The following is an 11723-nucleotide window of genomic DNA, read 5'->3' as shown; positions in this document are numbered from 1 at the left end:
TATATGTGAGTAAACTCAGTAGACTTGAATCTTGGTTGCTCCATTCCTTGTGTAGCCATTCACACCTGCACAAGGTGGGTCAGCATCTGCTGTAAAATCAGAATGGTACCTATATTGCACAGGTGTAAAGACTAAGAAAGATGCAAGACAGAGGTCAATCAAAGTAATTGGGGTACTATCAGTCTTTGAAGTTTTTGAGTTAAATCACTGAGGATTTTGTCATTTTCCCTGTCAAAATCTGAAGACCACACATACTGCCACAGGTATGGCAGATTTATAGAAAAAATAACTTTGATTTTTTTACTGACTGACTGAAGTTTAATTCTTTCAATTCTTAGAAATATTTTGGGAAATATTTGAGAAATGTCAATGGTAAGTAAAATTAATTATTTTAAAAAGACCATTTAGTGTTGCGCAGCACTTAATAATTAGACACGGAGATTGTTAGACTTTTCTTTCATAGCTAGAGCTGGTGGAGTAACTTGTATTGTTATAGTTTCTTCCTATGAGCGCTGAGTTTAGATGAATTATATTAATAGGTTATTTGATGTGATGGTGACCATAGGTAGGGACTCATGATGCATTCTTGTTAGTTAGAGGTTTATTTTCATGCTGTTGGAATATACAATTAGATAGGTCCTGGTAAGGTTTGTTCATTTTAATGAAATGTGCTTAATTAAGTTCATCCAGTTTCATGTGGTTTGGATTTGAACAAAACTTTGGATCCATATGTTGCCGGCACCCAGTGCCGAGAGGCTGAACAACAGCTTGAGTTGGTTCGTTACCCGGTGTGCTACACCCAATAATCACAACGGGGTGGAGAAGCAGAAAAGTTTATTTGAAGCTTCAAAAAGGTACAGGGAGATTTGAATCTCAAATCCTGTATACAGAGCAGGAAGTTACACAGGCTTTTATACATCCTTTTTCCTAGCATACTTATCCAATAGCAAGCTGCCCTGAGTATCCATATAGCCAGCCAATCCAGTTCCCAGCTAGTTCCCTGGTTCTCTGTATCATTTGTTAAACTATACATAAAGCTGCTTTGTTCAGCATTGTTTTTCCATATCTCCCTTGTTTGGCCTTGCTTAGTTTCAGGCAGTCTGACTCTGCAGCATATTGTTGCAGATTCTCAGCATAACTGCTGTGTGTGCCTCCAGGCAGGGGGGCCAAGGACACTTGGGCCTAGTACGCAGAGCTGCTGCGAGTGCCTCCAGGCGGGAGGCGGGGGGCCAAGGACACCTGGGCCTAGTGCGAGGGGGCTTCATCGACACTCATGGTCTTCCATCCCCTCGAGTTACCTAGTGGCCATGCCCCAGTGTCCCCAACACATAAAACTAAAAAAGTGAACCTAGCACAGATTCTTGCTATCCCGAACTGTGGTTTTTGCATAGCCTTGATTACAGTATCTCAGGAAGTGGATGTGTCTCTCTCACACTCCCTTCTCCCAGGAACCAACTCCAGAAACCCCTTGGTCCCAGCTCAGAGCACCCGCCTACACCCCAAACTCCTCATCCCCAGCCCCACCCCAGAGCCCTCACCCCCTCCCACACCCCAACTCCAATTTTGTGAGCATTCATGGCCCACCATACACTTTCTATTCCCAGATGTGGCCCTCAGCCCAAAAAGTTTGCCCACCCCTGGTCTAGATTATCCTTAGTCCTGCCCTGAGTGCAAGGGACTGGACTAGATGACCTCTCGAGGTCCCTTCCAGGCCTATGATTCTATGGCCCCTGCTGTCTCTGCTCAGCCTCGCTCGCTGCTATTCAGGAATTAGCGCTCTGAGCGCCCAGCGACAAGGCGCAATCTGGGCCCAGCCCCCAACGGCTGGCAGATGCGCACCCCCTCGAAAGAGCAGGCCCACTAAAGGGGGAAGGGCCCAATCCTCTCCCCACCCAGTGGCAGCAGAAAGATGCCCTGACCCCCCAGCTGTTCTAGAGAACCACCATCCGGACTCTACCAACGTATCACAGAGGGCCAAGGGGCAGAAACATTTTCCGCGGAGGCAGTCCCAGCTCCGTTCCGAAGGGGGTGGTTGACGGGGTGGGAGACATGAGGCTAGGGGAGCCGCATCCATCCCCCCCCCCCCCATGGGGGAGAGGAGAATGGTAGAGTCTGAATTTAAATGAAACGGTCCCTGGAGCTGCGTTCTCTCCCCCGCCTGTCTCTGCGCCGGCAAGAAGTGGGGCGTGTGGGCAGGGCCGCGTGCCCGACCGGCCCCGCCCCGCCCCGGCCGGAGGGAGACTCGCCGCGGCAGAGATCTGGGGCAGGCGGGGTGAAGGCTGCTCTCAGCCAGCTGCTGCCGGTGCGTGGAGCGCGGAGAGGCGGGTAAGGGAGAGCGAGGCGGGCGCATCTCCCCCTTCTGACCCCGGCCGGGTGTAACTCCCGCGGTGCTGGGAGGGGGCTCTGCCCCTCGCCCGTTGTGGGGGCTAGCGGGACTGTTACTCCGCGGCCCCCTGCCCGGGTAGGGGAGCAGCCGCCGCGCCGGAAGGAGCGCTGCGCTGCGGGCACCAGCCACAGGTGCGCCACGGGGGCCCCTGTGCAGTCAGCCGGGGCTCTGCTGGTGCGGGTCGGAGTTTCCTCAGCGCTGGTTTCAGCGGCGTGGCTGCCGCGCCGGGGGGCCCCTCTACGGCTTGCTGCCTTGCGGGCGCGCCCCTGGCGGCCGGTGCCGTTCTGCCGCCAGGCGGGCCGGGGTAGTGTCTAACGCCGAGCCCGCTCCTGCGGGAGCGTTTCTCTCGTCCCCCAAGCGCGGTGTCCAGTGTTTCCCCCAGGAATTGAAATGGGGGGTCAAGGCTGATGAGGGGTGAGACCGTGAGGGTGAAGCTGGGCTGTATGGCACCAGAGTAAAAACCTGAATGTTTCATGACCATTCTGTTAGATTTTAAAATTATTTCACAAATTAAAGTTGGCTACTCAAGCCTTCTATGAAGCACTACATCTACATCCTTCTGGGTTTCTTGTTATAATTTTGCACAACTCTGTTAATGAACTTGTTGAATGCAATGCAATGCATTCATCTTTGGTGGCTTTTCCTGTGTCCAGTACTTCCACTCCTTCAGTTGATATGCTCATTAGTTCATTCACATGATCAGGCAGAAGGCGACCTCTTTCAAAACACAAATCTATTCAATGGTGAAAAAGAACGCTCAACTGTAGCTGTTGTGACTGGGAGTAGCAAGAGATGAATTCCTACTACTTTCAGCCCAGGAAACATAGCATAAAGATCGGTCGAGCCATTAGTGATGATAAAAAAGAAATTGAAGTCAAATCTTCATTCATTCGTCATATGATATTCCACTCTGTGTTCAAATTCTCTATTCTATCCTGAGTACATGGCAGCTCCTTTGCTGGTAGTGCCTCACTCCACTCAACTGTCTGTGTTTTATAAGACAGGGATCTGTAAAAGCTATGTAGAGGTTGAGTAGAATCTAGAAGTCACTGTTGTAGATTTTTAAAAATCAAGTCTGTGTACTTTTTCAGTTGTCTTAACAAACACTTCTTGTCCCCCTCACTTAAGGATTCAATATAAATGCCTTCATTAATCAGCTTCTGGACTGAAGTCTTTGCTTCGTCCAGTACTTTTTCAATGGATAGCTCTCTGATTGAGCCAAATGTAGCTTCTATTGCTGAACAAAAGTCTACTACTGTTGTAGCAGATGCCTGGATGGCATTGTTTAATGACCCAAGTGTTTTCAACAGTAGACTTACAAGAGAGAGAATGGCAATAGTCTTCTCTGAACGTAGTAGCAAAAGTAATTCACCAGCCTCACTCCTTAGATCCATCCCATCTTGGTGGATACTTTCCAAAGCCAGTAATTATGGCTGGAGTAATTTTAAAACAACAGCCAAGGATTGCTCACGAGAAAGCCAGAGGGTTTTCCCAGGTTGGACTAATTTGAACTTCAGTCCCAGTGTATCTTCTACATTTTCCAAGATATTCAGCCTTTTTGGACTCTTGCTGAAAAAAGAATATAATGAAGATACTAAATTTATAGCTTTTAAAGTGTCTTTTGAAGAGTCTGCAGCTTGTACTAGCGCAAGTTGGAGTAGATGGCCTCTGCAGTGTGTATAGGAGAGACTAGGGTTACACTTTTCTCTGAGCAAAGCTTGTGCTCCACCATGTCTTCCAGAGAAGTTTGCACCTCCATCAAATGCACAAGCAGCCATTTGTTTGGGGTCCAATTGGCAAGCATTTAACTCTTCTAAGATGTGGGTTGTCACAGAGGCAGCCAATCTGTCTTCTATAACTTGAACATCTAGAAATGCATGTACTCGCCTACCACTGACATCAAGATAATGTATACAATGACTTGATGATCATTTGCATTGGTGAATTCATCAGCCATGTATGTAAATTTTTTGAATGTTGTGAGAGAGTTCTTCACTTTTTCAACTGTTGAGTCTTTCACTGTTGCACCACATGCGTCTAGCCAGTCAGTTGAGTTTCTTGCAGAAAGATAGTGAGCATTTGCTGGCCTTGTTCGGAACCAGTGTTCAACTTTAGGATGAACAAGTGACAATGCACTTAAACTGGAGGCCAGTGTTGTAGTGTGTGGTATCTCTTGCTTAAATAGAAAGTATGATGCGACAGCCATGTTTGTTCGCGTTAAGAATGCTGGAGACACAACACAGTTAACAGCCTCATTAACACTCACCGGTGTTGTTTTTGGTCAGTGGAGACTCAGAGTTCAGAGGTGCTCTCACATGAGTTCACCTCTCGGGTGGGGGGCAAGAAGGCACCTTGCTAGTTCCTCTAGCTGCTCACTGTTCGCTCTGGCCACTGTTGTTCGTTGTGCCACCATTCACTCAATTGCTCTGTAGCCAATGGCCCTGTGCCATCACCATCTGCTGCCACCTGCCACTGACCTCTGTGAATTGGTCTCTTGAGGTTCCACCCAGCTCTCAGTGATTTCAGCTGAGCTCTCAGTGGGGGAACCTCTGTGGGCAGACTGGGCCGTCTCTTCCACAGAAACACTGTCCCACAGCCGGTCTAAGCACTTAAACCTGATTATCAGTGATTACAACTGTAGTTGTCACTTAACAGAACAAAAGACTATCTATGGAGCCTAATCAGCTCTGTCTTTAAACAGTGGAGAGGGGCAGGTCAAATAGTATTTGTGACTCAGGCAGACCAACAAGCAAAACACCTGTCCCCACACTCTCTCTTGATGCCCTCAATCAGCAGAGGCTTAAGTACAGTTCTACTGCCCTTTACTCATACAAGTATAAGAATAAAAACATTTCTTTATCCCCTGCAGTCAAGTGATTTGTAACCCAGCCAAAATCTATCACTTGGGCAACACAGCTCTGTTTGCTGGATACCTAGGTAGATTATGTGTGAATGTAAATACAATCTGGTCCTGAAGCCTTTTCCCCCCAACCCCCAGCTCATCACTAGCTGTCAGGGAGAGCTCATTTAGACTTTGCTTACAAATCATAATTTGAAATTATTAGGTTGGCCAACATCACCAAAATGAATGCACTGATGGTCATAAAAACAACAGCTGTATAAGGAAGCTAGTCTCTGTTCATACTTTTCAAATCTATTATACTTTTTCAGATACACGTATTTTATGATACACTTTATATGCTTTTAAAGTGTGTATTAATGTTTCAATTTCAATTCAAATTTCCAAACAATCACTACATTGGCAACACTGCATGTAACTAGTTCACAAAACTGGGGGGGGGGTGTTGGGGAAATTCAGGGGGGGGTAAACACCACCATGGGGGGGGTGTAGGGAAATCCCTGGCAGTGTCCCTCTGCTGCTGGGCCAAGCAGGTGCCCTCGTGGAGCTGAGCATTTACCAGGAGATGGCATTGCACAGGGTCCCGCTTGCCAGTTGTCATAGCATCTTCCAGGCAAGCCTGGGGGCACGAGCAGGAGAAATCCTCAGTCAGGGTGGGGTTGTAAGCAGTGTTGTAATGATAATACTGGGGATTATGCCTGTTCTTTATAGTGTCTCTGTTTCCTTCTGTGCGCTGTCTTCTGATGTGCTTCAGTCATTTTAGCCTCCAGCCTGTGTCTCCCTTGGGCTTGTCTTCACTGGGGTGTTCCAGAGAAATCTTTCACTGTTGCCTAGAAACGGTGGAAGTGCTAACTGGCTACAGCTGACACTTTTACCACCCTGTTGTATGGTCCTGCTTTGAGCAGCATCAGACAGCACTGTGGTGGTAACACTAGCTCTCCCATGCTTGCTTGTACTGGTGGACCTGTGCTCAAGAGCGATGGTAGGGAAGCCTCCCTAAAATCCTCAGTACCAGTGTAGCCCAACAGAGCTGCAGCCAAGAAAAGTATTTTGTATCTGTTTATATAAATGTGTTAACTAATGCTTGTACTATACTTTAGATTGTTATTAAATAACATATATATATATATATAACTTAATAAAGTGAATACTATGAGCACACTTGAAAATTAATTCTGGTTCAAGCATTCACTAGTTTCAGCAATACTCTCTATAATTAAGTGGGAGGACCTCTTGAATGGGTGACCTCTCTAGAATTTGTATTTCCCTCTTTAAATGTAGGGAATGTTGCTGGAACCTGAGGTTCTCCAAAACTGGAATGAATTTCTTAAGTATGACTAAACTTTGAGCTGTGACTTTCATGGGCTGCAACTCATTTATTGTACTAATCTTTTTCTTCTTTTCCTGTCCATAGATAGGTAAAACTGGGAAACTAGAAACTATACTATCGGGAACTTTATCTTCTGTATTCACAGCTGATAAAAGGTGGATATACTTTTGTTTTAAAAAATCAGTGGGTATATCTGTGTACTGTCTGTTCCATTCCCGATTAAATGATTAACATGTAAAAAAGCTATAGTATGTTGACTATAACAGTCTAATAATTGGTACTTGTGATAACTGTATTGCTTGTACTGTGCAGTCTGCTGGAGACTGTAGCAGTACTTACTAGGTAACTTGCTCTCCTGAACTCTATATTAAAAGCATAGCTTTATGAGTAATGTATTGGTGCTAAACTTTGTTATACCAGTCAGCCAATATGGCTAGTTTATTGGCATCTGTAAATGCTTTTTTTTCTTTATGGTATAACTGGAGATACAGTAGAGTAAAGACAAGAACAGTACTTAATGAAATGTTTAGCACCCAGAATAAGTGTGACTAATACATGACTTTGTATAAAGTAGTAATGGATTGCTGCTTTGTTTATATTATGAAACAAAAGACATTTATTCTATGATACTGAGAAGTGTATTCAGTCAAGCCAAATCCTTCAAAATGCTGAGTGCTGTTCATGCTATGTTGAGTACCTTCAACTCCTACTGAAGTCATATAACCTTTTTGAAACCTGAGTTTCTTCAAGTGATTGTCCACATGGATTCCACTCTTGGTGTGCGTGTGCCCAGTGTGCATGAGATCTGATTCTTTTTGGCTAGCAACATCTGCTGGGGTTGCGCCTGCGCCCAAGATGTCTTGGTGCCCATCCTCACCATCTACCCAAGAACATAAAGGGCACAGCGGGCCCAACCATCATTTGGTTCCTTTTTGCCACGTATGGCAGTGGGAGAGAACCCATGTAGTGTCTGCTTACTCTGCGGGCTGTGCAATTTTTTGGTTAACATAGTATCTTTTTGTATTTACACTCACTGGCACATAAAAAGATAATAAATTATGGGATACCCCTGCTACTAGCAGCTAGGTTTCTATGTCGGAAACAAAGTCTTTGGGATTTAAAACTTTTGCAGGGTGGCTATCCCACTCAATGATGTGTATTCTAGATGCCTCTTTTGCTTTGGTGAGGGGTACGTTCCTGACAGATACTTGATCTGTTGCTGTTTCTACAAGAGGAAACAGAAGGAGAGAGGCAGGCCTGCCTTCAATTTTTTCTTCTGGAGTGCTTGACAAGAACCTCCTTAGAGTGTGAGGGTGAAAAAAGATTCCCACTAGGCCTGAACAGTTCTCTTTGGCTAATGCTTCTGTGAATTTTGAGGTATTGGGCTCACTCATCATTGAAAAGATTGAACCCTTCAGATTCTGAGACTGGGAGAGCAGCCAGTCCTCTTCCACCCAGTTGTCAGAAAGGGGTAGGAAAGAACATTTTTCCTGGAGAGCACAGATATAGGACACCCTCTCTGGTTCTGACTAAACAGAGACAGAAAGCTCACCAAGCTGTTGTTACTTGTGCGGTTCAGACAGACCAGATCTGGGCCACAAACAATCTTTTTAGCTGATGTCTTGGCACTGGCTGGTGTCCAGGTACCCACAGAACTTCCTGAAACTTGAGTCTTCACTTATCTTAGTACTGATCCCTTGGGGCTGATATCGATATGGACACATTTGGAATGGATAACCTTGGTGCCCTTGACACTGTCTCCCCACAATGCAGACGTTTCTGGGACAGACTTTCTTAGTATCCAAGATGTCCTGTTTATTGATTATTTCATGATCACACAACTGGAGACATTTCTTCCTTGGTACCACTTACTAATACTGTCATAGTATTGGTGATGAGCTCTCCGGCTCAAGTTATGAGAGAATACAAGAGAACTATACAGCACTCTAGATGCTGTTTTGTTTTTGTTTGTTTTTTCCAGGAAGGTTTTTCCTCAATCTCCAGATGCACATTTTGAATGATCAAGTACTTCTATCAAAATATAACTATCCAAAGGGAGACAGGGTGTTACAATTCATAGAGAAGTGACCACAAAATGAAAGGAAAGGACTAAGATCTCTGGCATCTGAAAGGTCGTTAGTGTCCCAAACATTTGTGCAGGCTGCTTTAGACACCTCTGCTATGGCAGCATATGCAGTCGCCATTTTCATTGTGATGTGGGCTTCATGGTGCTCATTTTTGAGAATACTAAAGGGGGTCCAAATGACACTTGAGAACCTCCTGTTTGAAGATTTTGATTTAGTTAACATTGGAACTGATGAAGCCCTGAAGGATTTGAGACCTCCACTCATTGGATGTATACAAACCAGCCACCTGGAGGAGGCAGGACAGACCCACAAAGCTTTGCCAGACAGCGCCTCTGTACCTCTTGTTCCAATGACCTCTTAGATTTTAATAATTGAAGATGAGGCAGAGGTTCAAATGTAGGAGACATTCTGCCTCTTCTCCTCTGCAGCACACTTCATCTACCTTATGGCAGCAAGTTAGATGCCATTGTTGAGAGCCAATCAGAACCATTACCGGATGTGTACCCCTTTCCACCCCCCGTTTGGAAACCACCTCTTATTTTCAGGAGGGCTGAAACCAGCTGACTTCTGACCTGCAGGTCCTGGTAATCACAAACAAAAGGATATTCAGTACGATTCCAGGCACTTCCTACCCACACTTTCCTTTTCCCATCCCTTTTCAGGAGCTTTTTTCATGAAATAATGTTGAAACCAGAGGTAAAGTAAAGTCCTTTCTGCAATCCAGAGCAGTGGATGAAGAGTCCCTGGAATTCAGAGGTAAGAGGTTCTACTCCTGCTACTTCTTATTTTGAAAGAAGAAAGGGGCTGGCATTCTATTCTAAACTTCAGATGTCTCAACAAATTAATTGTTTCAGGCTTAAAATGTTGACTGGGGCTTCAGTTATTTCTCATGATTGGTTGGCTCCTGTTGGTCTTCAGGATTTGTATTTCCACCTGTTCATATGTCCAGCACACAGAAAGTACCTCAGACTTGAAGTAGGGGACTTTTGCTGCCAGTACAGGGTTATGCCTTTTGGTCTCTCCCTGGCACTGAGTATTCACAGTAGGTGCCGACTCCATGGGTGCTTGAGCACCCACAGGGAAAAAATGGTGGGTGCTGAGCACCCACTGGCAGCCCCCTCTCAGAACCTCCCCCCCCCCAGTGCTTTCTGCCCATTGATAGGCTGTGCCAAGCCAATCATTGCCTCCCCTCCTTCCTTGTGCCACCTGTCCGCTGCAGTCAGCTGTTCCGTGACGTGTGGGAGGCTCTGGAGGCAGGGTGGAGGAACAAGGACATGGTGCACTTGGGGGAGGAGATGGGGCTGGAAGAGGTGGGGTGGGGCCTTGGGAGAAGGGGTGGAGTGGGGGCGGGGCCTGGGGCAGAGCCGGGGGTCAAGCCCCCTCCCCCACTCCACCCCCCGGCACTTTGGAAAGTCGGCACCTGTGGTATTCACCAAGCATTTAGTGGTCATCAAAACCCATTTAACAAGACACAATATTCAGTTATACCTATACATTGATGACTGGCTGATCTGGTGAATATCTTCCGAAAAGGCAACATTCCATTTATGAAATCTGACAGCTCTGTACCACACTGGGGCTCAAGATCAGCTGAGAGAAATCTACACTTTTATTGACCCAAAGTATATCATTCATAGGTGCTGTGTTAGAGCTGAGGTCAACAGGAACGTATATACCATATATATACTATTCGACATTGGTGAGGCCTCATCTGGAGTACTGTGTCCAGTTTTGGGCCCCACACTTCAAGAAGGATGTGGATAAATTGGAGAGAGTCCAGCGAAGGGCAACAAAAATGATTAGGGGTCTGGAACACATGAGTTATGAGGAGAGGCTGAGGGAGCTGGGATTGTTTAGCCTCCAGAAGAGAAGAATGAGGGGGGATTTGATAGCTGCTTTCAACTACCTGAAAGGGGGTTCCAAAGAGGATGGCTCTAGACTGTTCTCAATGGTATCAGATGACAGAACGAGGAGTAATGGTCTCAAGCTGCAGTGGGGGAGGTTTAGATTGGATATTAGGAAAAACTTTTTCACTAAGAGGGTGGTGAAACACTGGAATGCGTTACCTAGGGAGGTGGTAGAATCTCCTTCCTTAGAGGTTTTTAAGGTCAGGCTTGACAAAGCCCTGGCTGGGATGATTTAACTGGGAATTGGTCCTGCTTCAAGCAGGGGGTTGGACTAGATGACCTTCTGGGGTCCCTTCCAACCCTTATATTCTATGATTCTATGATACCATGGGGGAGGGGTCCACATAGTAGTTGGATAGTAAGTCTCTTAAATGATCTGCAAGCTCAACTTGAGATGTCTATAAGAGCATGTCTCAGATTTGTAGGTCGTGTGTTCTTCTGCAGCAATGTTGCACAGCATTGCAGACTTCTACACTTCACCCATACTCTATACAAAGTGGTTGCAGTAACTCCTCGCTTAATGTTGTCCTGGTTAATGTTGTTACGTCGTTGATCAATTAGAAAACGTGGTTGTTTAAAGTTGCGCAGTGCTCCCTGATAGCATTGTTTGGTAGCCGTCTGCTTTGTCTACTGCTTGCAGAAAGAGCAGCCTGTTGGAGCTAGGAACCAGGGTGGATTGGCAGCCCCCCTAAGTTCCCTGTGTGGAAGTCGCCCAGCAGGCTATCAATTGCCGGGCAGTTCAGCTGTCCCTTCCCCCACTGCTGTTTGCTGCTTCTGCCCTCTGCCTTGGAGCTGCTCCTAGTAGCCTTCTGCTTGCTGTTCAGGGGGTGGGGGAAAGAGAGTTGCTAATGTCAGGGTGTCCTCCCCCTGCTCCTGTCCACTGCTTCTGTACCTTATCTCCACAGAGTGGGGGAGTGGGGGTGGGGCAGGACAGGGCTCAGGATGGAGGGAGCTTGCTGGCAGCAGCTGCTGTCTCAACTTGCTGATCTACTTAAAAAGACAGTGTACTTGGAGTGGGGTCAGCGAACTTAAAGGGGAAATACGCGTGTCTCTTCCCCTCTCTCTGACACACACACACATACAGAGTGTGTGTGTCTGTCTCTCTCACACATGCACCCCCCCCCACCCCATGGGTTCATTTTCACATTCAGTT

The 11723-nt window shown here is 46.3% G+C and overlaps 1 protein-coding gene across 8 annotated transcripts in view; it reads left to right on the top strand.

Annotated features, from left to right (window-relative positions):
* The first annotated feature begins 2148 nt into the window (after nucleotides 1-2148).
* The window catches only part of NSUN7 (NOP2/Sun RNA methyltransferase family member 7), a 73157-nt gene continuing 63582 nt past the window's right edge, over nucleotides 2149-11723 (top strand). For 2 of the 8 annotated variants that reach the window (XM_048848509.2, XM_048848501.2), the window contains exon 1: nucleotides 2150-2325. The gene's annotated coding sequence lies outside the window, so the exon portion shown is untranslated. Of the gene's footprint in view, nucleotides 2326-6660; nucleotides 6732-9356; nucleotides 9420-11723 lie in introns of those variants that run through there. The other 6 variants (XM_048848502.2, XM_048848503.2, XM_048848508.2 and 3 more) reach the window with 6 other exon arrangements.

This window comes from Caretta caretta, chromosome 4, assembly GCF_965140235.1.
Source record: "Caretta caretta isolate rCarCar2 chromosome 4, rCarCar1.hap1, whole genome shotgun sequence".
Lineage (NCBI taxonomy): Eukaryota > Metazoa > Chordata > Testudines > Cheloniidae > Caretta > Caretta caretta.
This window is presented reverse-complemented; position numbering and strand designations above follow the sequence as displayed.